Genomic DNA, 16,213 nt, shown 5'->3' with positions numbered 1-16,213 from the left:
TATGTAATCCCCTACTTTTAAAAACACATTGCAAACAACCTATACATAGAATGGCAACTACTTTCTTCCTTTTTCCAATAGAAACCCAATTATTGTTATCATAGGGATTTGACTTGATTGATGCTACTGATAAATTATAAATTTGGAATCTTCAAAGTTTACCTCCTCTTCCCTCTGAGAGTTTCTGCTTCTATGAAAATCATAATAATCTAAATTCTTCCCTTTTCCCTCTCCTACCTGAACTCCCACTCATCTTCATCCTTTGCCCACATTCCTTTTCTTTTCTGTTTTCTTCCCTGTTTCCTATTGATCTCACTGGGAGAATAGATCTCCTTGAAATAAATCATATTAAATATAAATATAATTCACATAATATAAGATTTCCCCCATCCTCTCCTTGGCTAAGTTCTCTTCATCTTGGGAGCTTTCTCAGCTGGGGAATTCTAAATTTCTAAGAATCTGCTTAGAAAAAAAAAGCCACTTTGTATTTATATTTATCAAAAGCAATACTTTGGGGCAGCTAAGTGGCTTAATGGATAGAGAGTCAAGTCTAGAGGCAGGGTATCCTGGGCTCAAATGTAGCCTCTGTAATAGTGGAATTGACAGAGGGGGCCTCAAAATGCTAGGAACAGGAAACCAGCTGCTGGAAGGGGCTGATTAATGTGTAGCCACTTCCTCCTTTCCCACTAAGCTTAATGGAGTCTGGACCTTACCAAGATGGTGTCAACCCCTCCCAACTTTCTGATGTATGAACTTTGAAAATCTTCCCTCCTATTACAAACTTCAGAGACAGTCTTTGGTATACTAAATGGCTAATTTATTTCTTGGGAAAGAAAGATAAAAGGGGAAAAGGTAGGACAGAGGGACTGGGGAGACCCTACCCCTATCTTTTCTATAGCTATATTTGATGGGAGATCAAACTGTCTTTCAAGGGTTAAATGGTGATTCAGGATGATCTTCAATAACAAAGCAGAAACACTTTTCTTCAGCAACAGCCAGGTAGGAAAAGATATATGGAAAACCAACTCTGCTCCCTAACTCTGGTCAGTCTCTGGTGAGAGAGTGAGTCAGTGAGAGAAGTGAGAGAGTGACCAGACCTACTTCTGGCCAACAGTTTTTTCTCCTTTGAATCTTCTTTGGAATTCCATGGAATTATCTTCCCCTGCTGGTTCATGACTGTTGCATCTGCTTCTCTTGGGTCCATTTTCATTACCTTTCAGGGTTTTTTTTTTTGCTTTTTTTTTTACCCTGCTTTTTGCCATTTTTCCTTGAATACACTTCAGATACTTCAAGTTGTGTGATCCTGAGCATGTCACTTAACTCCCATGCTTAGCCCTTACTGATATTCTGTCTTGGGGGGGGGGGGGAACAAAACACTTGGAACTGATTCTAAGACAGATGTAACTATTTTTAAAAAATTAAAAAAATAATATTTATAAAATAAATTTTTACATTTTGTCAGAAAAAAGACCCTTACCCCCTTAGTGATTTTAGTGATAGTGATAGGTTTAAGATAATCAGTATTGTGATTCTAAAGCGATTAGTATAAATCCATTATAATCTTAATACATTCAGTAGAATTCATGATTTTTATAAGGATTTCTAACTAAAGCATAAAGACTGCTTTTGAAGGGATATCTAATCCCTCTCTAAGTTTGTACTTCCTTTATCATTAGATGTTGACTATCTGAATCTCATGTCCCAACATGGCGCAAATATCATGCATCCTTCCCTGTTTGAAAATAGCCACCCTTCTCCTAGATCAGATGAGAGAAAAGTAATGGTCATTTGACATGACCTTTAGACTAATATGGGATTTCCGAAATGAACTAACCAATCAGCTTTGTAATTGCATAACTGTTTCTAAATAAGGTCTATTTGATGTTATGTCTTGTGATATGTCATCAACCTTGTATGGAAATATTCATTTTGTTATATAAACCAGGTCTCAGCCTCTGGGTGTTATCTCTTGCCTGGCCCGACAATGTAATACATGCAAAGGAATGCTTTTATTGAAGGACTTGGCCCTCTTCCAATAAAATCTAATTTACTTCCTTGACTTGGAGAAATTTGGCTTTTTGACTTTATTTACCTAAATTGTCTATATGGAGTCTGTGGGTTTTCTATTTCACAAAAATTTAATTATTTGATTCTTTCCACAGAATCTGGCTTATTTATACCACAAATTTAAAAACCAAAAGAGAAAATAAGGACTAGTTAGTACAACCCCTTCATTTGTGGAAAATTAGACCAAAGGATTAAATTGTCTGCTCAAGTATCAGAACTCAGAATCAAACCTAGGACCTTTATTTCCAAATATGGGGTCCTCATCACTATACAATACTGCCACTTCTGTCCATAAATGTATTGTTTTGTTTTGTTTTCTTTTCTTTTTCCTGGAAATTTAGTTATTATTTCTTTCACTCCAATCATTGGTAAAATGCAGAATGAAATTCAGGAACACTTTAGGAACATAGACAGATCTCTTTGTTCCTTCGCTATCAATCTCTTTCCAAATCAACATCAATTCATTAATCACTGACTTTGCAGTTTGTTGTTAACATAGTTCAGATATTGCCTAATTAAGCTATCTTTTAGCTCACATCTCTTCTTAACCACAAATATATTTGGAGGGGTTTCATTAAATCTTTACTGAAATTAAGGTATTGTACATCCACTAAATTTTCTAGTGTGGTCCACCTAATATTCCTATCATAAAAAGAAAATAGTTTTATTGTTCATGATTTGTTTTTAATTAATCATCAAACTTGTATTATCTCATAGTTTTCTGATAAACCCTTGTTATCAAAATAGTTTGTTTATGAAACATATGTTTGTTTCACAGTTTGTCTTTTTATAATTTCTGGTAGAATTTTCTGAAGGCCAAGGGTTTGAAAAAAAAAAGTCTGCCTTATTCTCCCTTTTAAAAATCAAGACAGCAATTGCTTTTTTTTAAGTCCTTTGTCACCTTTCCCTTATTCCACAATTCTTCAAAGATCACTGACCATGGTTCAGCAATTAGAACCCTCAGTTCTTTCAGGATACAGAGACATAGTTAATCAAGGCTAGGCTTCATGAACTCAGTGTGGGTTGCTAGGTACTCTTAATATCTTCTCATTTATCTTGGGTTTCAATCCCCTGTTAACCAATTTTTGTCCTATACATTCTAGTTATTAGATCATTCTCCTTAGTAGAGAAAACAGAAAGACAATGGGAAAGAAATGCCATACATAATCTGACATATATCCAAGACTTTTAAAGGTCAGTTTTTGAAGAGTTCATAAAAATAATACAAAGCATTCCATGGCTAAAGGTTCTACATAAAAAGTAAATTCAAGGGAAATATATTGTCTGCTTCATTTCTATTATCTATTGACATATCAATTGATATGTCAACATAAGCAAGGGTCCAACCTTTTATTTTAAGTTAATTTTGTATTTAGTATAGCTTCAAAAGTCAATTTCTTGCATTTAGCTTTCATTGAATATCTCATTTCAATCTTTTATATATACATTCCTGAAACAATTTTATTTAATTATATCACCCCTTTTGCAATTATCTTGGTACAACTATGTCATCCAAATTATATTTTATCGACCACCAATTTGTTTTATCTTCCTTATAACAATTCTGCCTAAATAATACTTTGCCATGACCCCTAATAGGTCATTCTTTCTACAAGTTCCAAAATTACAGTATAAAAACTTTACCTTCAGAAAAGCACTTTGGAGTATGCCTCCATTCTGGAGCACTACCTTCTTCCTTCTGAATGCAGTACATTCTCTTCTCCAACAGGAGCACACCTTCCTGATGGAGAATGACATTTCCTGCTGAACAGACCAATGTCTCTCTACTCCCCAAATTTAGTGCTGTTGTTTCAAAAGTTATCCTATATTTTAGTTTATATACTTGAGTTATAAGTTGGGTCCTTTATTCCTCTCTTCCATTTCCCCTCTTCTTTATTAATTTCAATAAAATTTTGCATTGAACTGATAAACATTGCTTTACTTATTCTCAGCATCTAAATTCATCGAGAGATTGTTTTCCCCAACTTCTCTGACTGACCCATGGAGTTTTCCTTTGACATACATTGGACACCCAGACAAGGACTTAACCTACTGACAGGCACACCTACACTTGCGGAGCATGGTGCTGTTACAGAAAACAGGGGTCAAAAGGGGAGCCCTTAGAGCTCCCAGGAAGGACACCTTTATTTTAGAGAACTGTCACGAACAATTGACTTGACAAAAAGAGTCTCAAAAGACATGATCTTATTTTTTAGTGAAATCTGACCTTAGAGGATGGAGAGAGGAATAGCTATGGTAGGTAGGAGGAGGGATAAAAATATTTGGCTCAGCTTCTGAGGTGAGTATTTTAACAAGTCAATTAAAGAAGTATAAAATAATTTCCCCTAATCAGTGAGGACCTAATTGAATTATGTAACATAGATTTGTAGTGGATCTGATCAGCACAGTTTCAAGATTTTTTACAGTATTATTCAGAAGTAAATGTGTAGAAGATAATTCTGTGCATGGTGGGCATAGACTAAACCCGAGACTTTGTAGGCTAAGATCAATGACCACAAAATAGCATAATAAACTCATGAGAAAATGAGTGTCCAGTGAAGCTGGTTCACCAAAGAGTCAAGTTAGGGAGGTGAGGATAGTATTGCCAGTATATGCCTGATGACCTGGGAAAAAAGTGGTGTCAAGAGACTAGAGATTAGTTTATGATAAAAACAAAGAATAAGTATTAGTATTTTAAGGTAGAGGAACAAGTCATGGCAATAGATTGTGATCAGCTATGGGAATTTTTGACTTCATGAGCATTTGGTATCATGGACAGGTCAAGAGTATGACCATCTCTGTTGGTAGCTGAGGTAGGTTGAAAGAGGTCATGAGGATTTGTTAGTTCATAGGAAAATTTTGGATCAGAGTTCAATATAAAATGTTTAATGTGATTTTATTTAATATCTAACAATTGATATATGTGTATATATCAATACAAAGCAACAAAAATTAATTAGGTAATCATATCACGTGAGAATTTATGCCATCATTACATGGTTTGGTACCTCTCTTTTTGTACATTCTCCAAAAAAGGATGTAAGGATTGCTGAGCATTCAACTTCATTTCTTTATCTACCAGATCTTGGCTACTCAGTTTAATGGACTTATTTTTATAGAATCTGCCCTGCTTCATGGGCAGATAGAGTGTGACCCTTTGAGTGTTGAGTGAAAAAAAGGAATATAAGTTAGCTTCACATTGTATAATTTTTCTCTAATAGTATTTTGTATCTGTCCCAGATATTGTTAGTACACTGAAGAAACCCAGGGCAAGCCATCTCCCACAAAATGTAATGAGAAAAAGTCCATTTGCCTTCATCACAGACTAGATAGTGCTTATAGCAATCAGAGAAGACCCAATCCATCTAGGGAGCAAATCAAAGAGGGCAAGATTCCAGAACTTCTTCCCTCTTAAATCCATACTACTTGGGCTTGCTTTAATCAACAAAGGGCTTAGTCCACCAGTGGAGTCGATTGAGGTGGGCATCTCACCAGGTTAGCATTCCACTTTGTGAACACACTAATTAGAACATTAAAACTGTTTAAAATTCTATCCCCACAGCTATCCATCCATCATATTTTACCCTCCCTGTTTTCTCCTCATCCTGACCAGCTTTGTTTCTCTTCAGATCAGCTCTATATTATTAAATAGTTTTCCAATTCCCTTCTGTTATGCCACTTCACACCCTATTTATTTTTTGTGAAAGCTATTTTTACCTCTTTGCCCACATAGAAAATTGTCTTTTCCCAGAGATAACCATGTTCTTATTATTGTAAGTATCAACTGTGTAAAAAACATAACACTTTCAAAACTGAAAACACTTTTCAAATATTAACTATTACCATTAATATGACTGGTAGTACTACCAACCTTTAGGTTATTCTCACTTTCTTCAACAATTTCAGTAACTGGAGCATGTGATATTATGTGTTTTCCTTTCTACCTCGTTCTTTACAATCATGCTAAAGGATTTCAGAATCTACATTGATAGTCATTTTCAGCATTATAACCTTCTTCAGTGCCAATGACTTCTATAATCTTTATCATTGCTCCCACTAGAAGAATAACCATACCTTACACCTCCCTACTACCTCCAAAATTCTTTACATTATAATTACTAATAGCAGATTCATCTTTTTCCACTTATCTGACTTCCTTCCTCATAGGAAAGCTATGATTTGCCCCTATTATGGCCTCTAGATCTTCAATTACTACATAATTTCCCAGACTTCCTTGACTCTTTTCCCAGGCTTGACTTTGCAGACAGCTAATGTTTCCAAAGCTATTGTCCTAAGACCACCAATTTAACTTACATTCTGCTGTTATTGTCCTGTTAATCCTACACCTAAAGTTATCACAGTGGGTCCAATTTCCCTTGATCTAGTACTGCTTTTCTGGGGAAAGTCTCATTCAAGCTGATTTTAGTCACAATGAGCTATGGAATCATTGAATATGCTTTGCAAAAACTCAGCTAGTCCCACTAAATACTAAGTATTGCTTTGTTACTCATTAATTCCCTGTCTCTTTCCTTACAGTGATAGTTCACAATATCACCTCTCCTCTAGAATATTTGATTTCACTCAGTTTCCTTTCTTGGACCTCCTGAGAATATTATTATGCTACTATCCCTCTTCTGAATATTCATATTCTTTTTACTTTAGAGAAACACCACTTACTGATCAGCCATCTTATCACTATGAAAAGAGATTTCTCTTTGATTAAACTTTTCCATTTCAGAAACCCTCTCTCCACCTTCAACCCAACTTTGCAGTTCTGGAGTCATAGAGAAATCAACATGTCATTCTACTAGAAATATATAAGCATCATATAGACATTAACCATTATTATCATTCCCTGGTGGACTATAGTTGGACCTTCTAACATGCCAAATAAAAATATCTCATCCTGGATATTAATGTATCAGATTACTTTGCAGTTTTCCCAGAAATTTTTGTATAATAGTGAGTTTTTCCTTTAATCGCTTGGATCTTCAGGTTTACCAAACACTAGGCTACTGTGTATTTGCTTCTGTATATAATATACTTAACCTAATCCAGTGGTAAGTCGCCTTTTTTCTTATCAATTGCCAATTTTTTAAAGTTTAATAATTTGTAACTTAGTTTGAACTTAGATAATACTAGGCTATTTTCCCTTCATATTTTTTCCCATTGATTTTCTTGACAGCCTTGATGTTTTGTTCTTCCAAATGAATTTTATTACATTTTCTAGAGCTATAAAATATATTTTGGTAGTTCCATTTATATGTCAATGAATAAGTAAATTTGGTAGTAATATAATTTTTGTCTTATTAACTCAGCCTACTAAAGAGCAATTAATATTTCTCCAATTACTTAAATCTATATTTGTATGAGAAATGTTTTATAGTTGTGTTCATGTAATTCCTATCTTTGTCACTGCAGGTAGAACCCCACATATATTAGATTGTCTGCAAATATTCTAGATGGAATTTCTCCTTTTAGTTCTTCCTACTGAGATTTTTCATTAATATGCATGTGTATAAATTCTGATTTTCCTGTGGAATTATTTTATATCCCTCAACTTTACTAAAGTTGTTAATTATTTTAGCTAGTATATTAGTTGATTTTCTAGGTTTCTCTAAGTATAACATTTTATCAAATCCAGAGAGTGACAATTTTGTTTCCTCATTGCCTATTCTTAATCCCTCAATTTCTTCTTGTTGTTTTATTGCTATAGTTAGCATTTCTAGAACAATATTGAATAATTGTGGTAATAATGGACATCCTTGCTTCACCCGCGATCTTACTGAGGATTGTAGTTTATCCTCATTATAGGTAATGCTTGCTCATGGTTTTAAATAGATACTAGTTATCAGTTTAAGAAAGGTTCCATTAATCCCTATGTTTGTAATGTTTTAAGAGCAATAATTATTGTATATCTTCAAAACATTTTCCACATCTTTTGATACGATCATATGATTGCTTTTGCTTTTGTCATTGATATGGTCAGTAATACGTATAGTTTTCCTAATATTGAACCCGTCATGTGTTTCTCATATAAAATGAATCTGGCTATAGTATATAATCTGAGATATTGCTGCTATCTTAACATTAGAAGAAAGGAATTTAGCTGAGACAAAGCAATACAGGGAAGCCAGTATTAAGTGAAGATGATGAGGAAAACCATTCTAGACATGGGGAACAGTAAGAAAAATTATCTAGAAATGGAGTGTCTTTTTTTGTGGAAGATCAAAGAAACCAAAGTCATTGGATTGAGAGTATGTGTGTGGAGAGTGAAGTGTAAAAAGAATATCAAGTTAAGAAGGTACTAGATCATAAAGAGTTTTTTCCTAGTGGCAAAAGGAGTAACATTTTTATTGAGTAGAGGGGTGACATGATTGAACCTGAGATTTAGGAAAATCTCTTTGGTGACTAAATGGGGGACAGACTAAGAAGGGGAAAAACTTGAGGCAGGCAGATATATCGGTAATCAAGGTATGAATGTGAATATATGATAGTTTCAGAGGATAGAAAAAGGGTCATATTAGATCTTGCAAAGTTGAAATTGATAGAACTTGGCAAGAGCTTAGATATAAGGGATGAGAGAAAGAAGTCAAGGATATATATATATATATATATATATATATATATATTACAATAACAGCCTTCTAACTCTATATTCTATTTACACACAAACACACATACAAACATTTAATGAATAGAAATGAAGAAACTATATATTTATATTTATATACACATATAAGCATACATATACATTTATATATACACATGTATATGCAAATAAATATATATATTATATATATATATATACACACTGGAGGGGGGAGGCAGAGAGACGGAGACAGAAAATGAGACAGAGAAAGAGACAGAGACAGAGAGACATTCAATGGGAAGAAAATTATTAGGCTAGTCATTGAACCTCAAGAATGAGCCTGATTAAAGGTTCAAGATTTGAGTTTTCATGAAATATGCCTGGACACAAGCTAATTATATAAGGAAGGTAATAAAGGAAGGCAACATGTGCTGTTGGGGGTTTGTGATGGCAAAATGATGAAGAGAATGTGGAGCATCATGGGGGTGACTATGATTGACCCAACTATTAAGAGCCAGAGATGAGTGAAATCAAATATGGCTTGAGGATATGGAACAAGAGTAACAAAGGGATAACTGCATGGTTTGGCCTCCCCCTCATGATTATGTTTTTTAGATTTTACCTCACATGGATATTTGAGGAACAACATACATATGTAACACTTGACAAAGACCAGAAAAACTTTTACTAAGTAAAAATAATTACTATAATATAATGATTGCAGTGTAATCCATGTATTTGAATATCATTGTCATATCTTCATATAACAAGATTATAAAACATTTAATGCTATTTGTTTTGTGCTTCCTATGTGATTATTTTCTTTTTTACTTTTCTTATTGGATCTATTCAGAAGACTCACACTCTTGATCAGACTCATCCTAATGAAATCAGCGACAATGGTAACAGTTTTCCCCACTAACCATCACAGTCATTACCTATTCTAACAGAATGCAATGCAGCTTGAAAGAATTGCTAAAAAATAAATGAGGTAAGTGTAGTATTTTTAGATATGAAAATGATGCAGGTAAGCACAAGTAACCTTGATAAGTATCTTAATCACTGAACAATGATCCTTGAAGCCAGTTTTGGAAAGAGTTCACAGACTAAAGAAGTTGATTTCTAATTAGATGTGAATTATACTGTTTTCTATATTATGTTTAATTAAAGAATGAGCAAATAGTTGTGACAACTGGCAAGATGGTTATTTTGTACCATCGCGGGCTCAGCTACAGCTACAAAAGGGGCATGCAATCAGCAATTGTCTTTAAAAAGAGCAGTTAGAATAAAATGATTAGTTTCATCAATTTAGACCTATTTTCTTAAACAAATAGAACTACTAGAATAGCTTTGTCTGTTCAGATTGGAAGACCTTTTATATTTGAAAGAGAGGACTATTTAGATACCATCCGTTCATCTTAAGGGGGGTAAATTGCCTCATTTCACATGATTAACATTTATTACATTGGCCATGGCATTTACAAAGTTACTGGTCTCTTATCAGTCAATAATTTGCCTGATTTTAGTGTCCTGATAAAAATACACATAATATCCACATACCTATATTTGTAAGCATAGTTCCCTCTGCATATATATGCATATATATGTTACTTGATCAGATATTTTTAAAAAGCTATTGACAATCATTAAAAAGGCATTTTATTTAAATACAAATTATTGGCAATTTCTGGAAATCAGAAAAATGTCATTCAATATGTAAATGGAAGGAGGGGGTAAGGTGGATGTTTGTTTATTCTTCAAATTGACCTTATTCAAATAATTGGAAGGTATAATTATAGTAGTGTTTTGCATAACAATCAGTAAGTTCTCTCTAAGGTAAATATAAGGAAATAAAAGACTTGAAACATATTGCTAGAAATATTTGAATTTCACACCAAAAGTTACTTAATCCAGATACAGCAGTGCTTTATGTGAATAAATAAAAATAAAATGTTTCAAAGAGGATCATTATTATCTTCATCAAAATGGTTTCAGTGCTATAGCTCAAAATTTGACTGCCACACAAAATATCATAAATCTTCTCTTTTCCCAAAAGATTACACAAATTCTAACTTTTAAGGAATAAGGATAAGGATGACAACTAGGATGTCATTCAGAGAACTCTTAGAAAAACTTCCTCATTCATTAAAGTCAGTCAGTCAACAAACATTTATTAAGCATTTTCTATATTTCAGACACTATTCTAAGAGCTCAGGACAAAAAGAGAGGAAAATTGAGCCCTTGAACTCAAAGACCTTACATTTTAATGGTGATGACATGCAAATAACAGTCTATACATGATGAGGTTTGCCTAGATCAAAAAGAGATTAAATAATTTGCCTGTGATCACATAAAAAGGATGTATCAGAAGGATGAATGAATGGAACCTCGATCTTCTTACCTGCAAAGTCTGTTTTCTCCAATAAATGAGAATATATATGTGGAAACATTACTTAGGTACACAGAAAGTCATTTTGCTTTGCTTTCACTTCATATGGCATTTACAGAAAATGTACAATCTAATTAATTTGATTGCTGCTTTGGTAAAGCATTCATTTTAATTGCTCTGAATGTTTTACTATTTTAATATACCAAGAACTTTTAACAGTATGTCTGCTATTATGATGATTAAGATTATCTTAATGTATTATCATATATTATCTCAGGTGCAATTCAGAAAGAATTGTTAATAATTTCCCAATCTCAGTTTACAGAAATTTTGATTTTTTTAATTTTCATGATTTATTGCCATAAGAAATTATCAGTTTTCTATTTAGTCTATGAATTAAATGTATAAACATATTTAGCCACATAAAAATGAAACAAAACATATATTGATATCTTCCCTATACAATATTTTACTGCATTTGAAAGTAAATGTACATGATAGAATATAAGTCGATTATTATTTTCATAGAAATATACATATATTTCCATATGTGATTTATGTACATATTTATACAAGATTTATTTAGGAAGGTCTTGAAAAAATTCATTCCTAGGTATTTGGTACAAATATTAATGCAAACAAATTTTAAAAGAAGTATATCAGATTAATTTGTTAATGGATGTGACATTTTCTATATTGATTGAAATTTTAAAAATGTTTTTCTAGGAATTTTGTTAATGTATTTCTCTCTCCAATAAAAATAATTCATTTTATAACATATTTATATTAAATTATATAAGTCTAATCAATAAATAATTTCTCTTTCTAAAATATTTAAGAAGGACATTTACCAATAATTATATAAATTTATTTAGAAAAAATATAAATTATAATATATACTTTCTGCAAAAATTCCTTTTGCTGAATATTCAAGTTACAATTTTAAATCCAATACTTTTACATCACCCCAATCTATTTGAAATAATTCTACACATGAATTCAACAACTATTTTAGAAAATATAGATATTGATAAATTTATAGCAATTACACCCTATGCCTCTCTTTAAAATATCAACCGGTATAGTCATAACTCCTTCTGAACTATAATAAAAAGAGTGATATTTTTCAATTGAATTGCCCAGTATCGAAGCACTTCATAAAAATGAGCATCCCAGTCATGCTAATGTTTGTATTAGTGATATATTTTAATTAGTTTTTCTGAAATATGTAGGTTATATCTAGAGAATGCCAAAACATCTGGATAAAAGTGAGAATATATTTAAGGGTTCAGCTGGCTATTTAGGGACATCCAGATGTCTTGCACTGAATAAATCAAACATCTGGATGATTTACTGACTTTTTCTTTTGCATTTCCTCTGGATGCTTTATTAATGTTTATACAAGTCATAAAGTACAGTGTCATTGTCACAAAAGTAAAAAGTCACTGTCAGAATGCCCTATATTATATCAGTAGAATTGTTTTCTCCTTGAAATATTCACTTTAGACTTCTGGTCAAGATGGCGGCATAGAAGCAGCGAAAGTTCAGACCTTGGAAACCCTTCCTTACGGATCGTAAACAGAGTGTTCCTAGGACACCGAAATTCAAGCTGAACAACAGGATAGACCTGGGGAACCCTCCTCCTGGACCTGGATCAAAAGGTACCACACCCCAAAAGTCAGAACCCTAGATCACTCGGATCTAAGGGGTAGGCAGAAGGAAGGTCCCAGGACCCATTCCCTGCAACCCAGAGTGCTGAGCGCACGGCAGCAGCGGGAACCTCAGGGCTCTGAGGACTCACCTTGAAAGCAACCTGAGCCAGTCTCTGGGGCGCCCAACACAGATGGCAGGGAAACATAGAGAGAAGGGGGAAGCCTGGAGCCCCCTGGCTGGGTCCTTCTATCTGAATATCAAGGGAGGTCCCAGCTTTAGGGCACCAGCTGAACCCAATCCCATCAGGAGCCCTCAGAGCTACTGAAAGGACAGAAAACTCAGGGCTGGCAAAGGGGTTGCTCCGAAGGGCTTACTTTGAAGGTAACCCGGGCCAGTTTCTGGGCATTCAACACAGACTGTGGAGGAGGAGGTTGTTTTTTTTCTTCTTCCTTTTTTTGGCTCCGAGATCACTCTGCCCACACCACCTGAACCTAATCCCATCAGGAGCCCTCAGAGCTTCTGAAAGAACAAAAACCTCAGGGCTAGTGAAGGGCTTACCTTGAAAACAACCCAGGCCAGTCTCCAGGCATTCAACACTGATTGTGGAGGAGGAGGTTTTTTGCTTCAGGGCTCATTTGGCCCAAACCAAGTGAACCTAATCCCATCAGGAACCCTCAGAGCCCAGGCAAGCCAGGACCCCTCCCCCTTTAGAGAGCAGGGTCTTCTGAAAAAAACAGAAACCTAGAGGCCAAGTCAAGATGGCAGCCTAGAAGGAGCATAGACCTGGCAGCCTGGCCAGAGCTTTAGAGATCCTCCATATCTGCTCCAGCCGTCCAGGAAGTTTAAAACCCAGAGTAAACCCAGCCCAACTAACCTGAACTCAATCCCATCAAAATTCTCCAGAACACAGGGAAGCCCAGGCTCCCCATCCATCCTCATTGACTACTGGACTTTAAGCCAATCAAAAGCCTCCAGAGGACAGGAAAACTCAAACCCCCAACAATCCTCCCCCAGAGATTACACCAAGAGATCTTCTGTTAAAGCTCCAAGAGGGGAGATAGATAGAAGTCCCCAAAAAACAAAAAAAATGAGAGGAACAAGAGCACAGACAAATACGGGGAGTAAAGAAGGGGTGAATTTGAACAAACAACAGAATCAGAAGAAAGAAACTACAATAGACAGCTACTACTCAGCAAATGAAACAGAGGGGGAGAGATCAGCAAACGATAAACCAGAAATCCCAGCAAATTGGATACAGGCTGTGGAAGAACTCAAAACACAATTAAGAGAGGCTGAAGACAATTGGAAAAAGAACTTAAAAATTAAGATAAGTCATCTGGAAACAGAGGCACCTGAACTAAAACAAGAAAATAGTGTCCTGAAAGCTAAAATCATCCAGCTGGAAAATGAGGCAAAGGAGATGAAAGATGTGGTAAAGGAGATGAAAGACGAGGCAAAGGAGATGAAAGACGATCTTCAAAGAAACTCAGACCAGAAGGAAAAAGACAACCAAAAAGCCAGAGATGAAATCCAATCTTTAAGAACCAAAGTAAAACAACTAGAATCAAGTGACCTCACAAGGCAGCAGGAAACTATAAAACAAAACAAAAAGAATGAAAAAATTGAGGGAATTGTGAAGCATCTCATTCACAAAACAGATGATTTAGAAAAACATTCAAGAAGAGACAATTTAAGGATAATTAGACTACCAGAAGACCACGACAAAAGAAAAAACCTGGACATAATACTAGAGGAAATGATCCAGGAAAACTGTCCAGAGATCCTAGAACAAGAGGGGAAAGTGGAGATTGAAAGAATCCACAGATCACCCCCTGTATTTAATCCCCAACTGACAACACCAAGAAATGTTATAGCCAAATTCAAAGACAATCAGATGAAAGAACAGATATTACAAGCTGCCAAGAAGAAGCCATTCAGAAAACATGGAAACACAGTGAGAATAACACAGGATCTGGCTGCATCCACATGAAGGACCGAAAGGCATGGAATACGATATTCTAGAAAGCAAGGGAACTAGGTCTACAGCCAAGAATAAAATACCCATCAAAACTGACTATATTCTTACAGGGGGAAAGTATGGTCATTTACACAACAGAAGAGTTCCAAGCATTCATAAATAAAAGACCAGACCTGAACAGAAAATTTGAAGTCTAACCACAGAACTCAAGAGAATCATCAAAAGGTAATTAAAAAAGAGGGGAAAAAACAACAACAACAACAACAAAATTTTTTTAAGAGACTCAATAAGTTAAAATGATATGTATCCCTATAAGAAAAGAGGTCATTGGCAACTCTTAAAAACTGTTGCTATCACCTGAGAAGCTAGAAGAACTACACTCAGAGGGAACAGTGACAAACTGTATAGGATGAAAGGACAAGACATAAATAGGTATATAGATATATGCATGCATAAATACATATACATGTGTATGTATATATATGTATATATATATACATGACTAAAGCTAAAAAAAGAAAAGAGGTTATGACTAAAAGAAATGGGAAAAGAAACAAATGGAGGTAAATTTATATGTCACAAAGAAGCTCATGGCTGGAGGGGGGAGAACACAGATACACTGGAAGGGTAAAGAGGTTGGAGATAGGGAATACTCAACTCTTACGTACTTTGAAACTGACCCAAAGAGGGAAGAACAATCCAATCCATTGAGGAAGAGAATAGATTTGCGCCCTATAGGGGAGTAGAAGGGTAAAAAACAGGCTGGTGGGGAGGGAAGCAGTACAAGGGAGGGAGAGGGTGGGGGGAAATTTTAAAAAGACTACAGGGGAAAATAAGGGAGGGAATAAGAAGGGAGGGGGGTAGAAAGGGAAGTACAAGGGGGACTGATTTAAAGTAAATCACTGGACTAAAAGGTAGAGCTAAAGAAGAAAGGTTAGAATTAGGGAAGGATACCAAAATGCCAGGGAGTCCACAAGTGACAGTCATAACTTTGAACGTGAATGGGATGAACTCACCCATAAAACGTAGACGAATAGCAGAATGGATTAGAATCCAAAACCCTACCATATGTTGTCTTCAAGAAACACACAGGAGGCGGGTTGACACCCACAAGGTCAGAATTAAAGGATGGAGTAAGACCTTCTGGGCCTCAACTGACAGAAAGAAGGCAGGAGTGGTAATCATGATATCTGATAAAGCCAAAGCAAAAATTGACCTGATCAAAAGGGATAGGGAAGGTAATTATATTTTGTTAAAAGGGACTTTAGATAATGAGGAAATATCACTAATCAACATGTATGTACCAAATAATATAGCACCCAAATTTCTAATGGAGAACTAGGAGAATTGAAGGAAGAAATAGACAGTAAAACCATATTAGTGGGAGACTTGAACCAACCATTATCAAATTTAGATAAATCAAACCAAAAAATAAACAAGAAATAGGTAAAAGAGGTGAATGAAATCTTAGAAAAAATAGAATTAATAGACACATGGAGAAAAATAAATAGGGATAAAAAGGAATACACCTCAG

At 34.8% G+C, this 16,213-nt stretch overlaps 1 long non-coding RNA gene across 2 annotated transcripts in view; it reads left to right on the top strand.

Moving 5' to 3' along the window:
• Window positions 1-664: 664 nt before the first annotated feature.
• Window positions 665-16,213, top strand: part of LOC103094075 (uncharacterized) — a 36,692-nt gene continuing 21,143 nt past the window's right edge. Inside the window, exons 1-2 of one of the 2 annotated variants that reach the window (XR_001628930.2) lie at window positions 665-852; window positions 9,513-9,650. This is a non-coding gene — a long non-coding RNA (uncharacterized LOC103094075). Of the gene's footprint in view, window positions 1,000-9,512; window positions 9,651-16,213 lie in introns of both variants that reach the window. The other variant, XR_464955.3, reaches the window with a different exon arrangement.

Source organism: Monodelphis domestica, chromosome 3 (genome assembly GCF_027887165.1).
Source record: "Monodelphis domestica isolate mMonDom1 chromosome 3, mMonDom1.pri, whole genome shotgun sequence".
NCBI lineage: Eukaryota > Metazoa > Chordata > Mammalia > Didelphimorphia > Didelphidae > Monodelphis > Monodelphis domestica.
The sequence above is the reverse complement of the archived record's forward strand: the minus strand, read 5'-3'. Positions and strand labels throughout refer to the sequence as shown.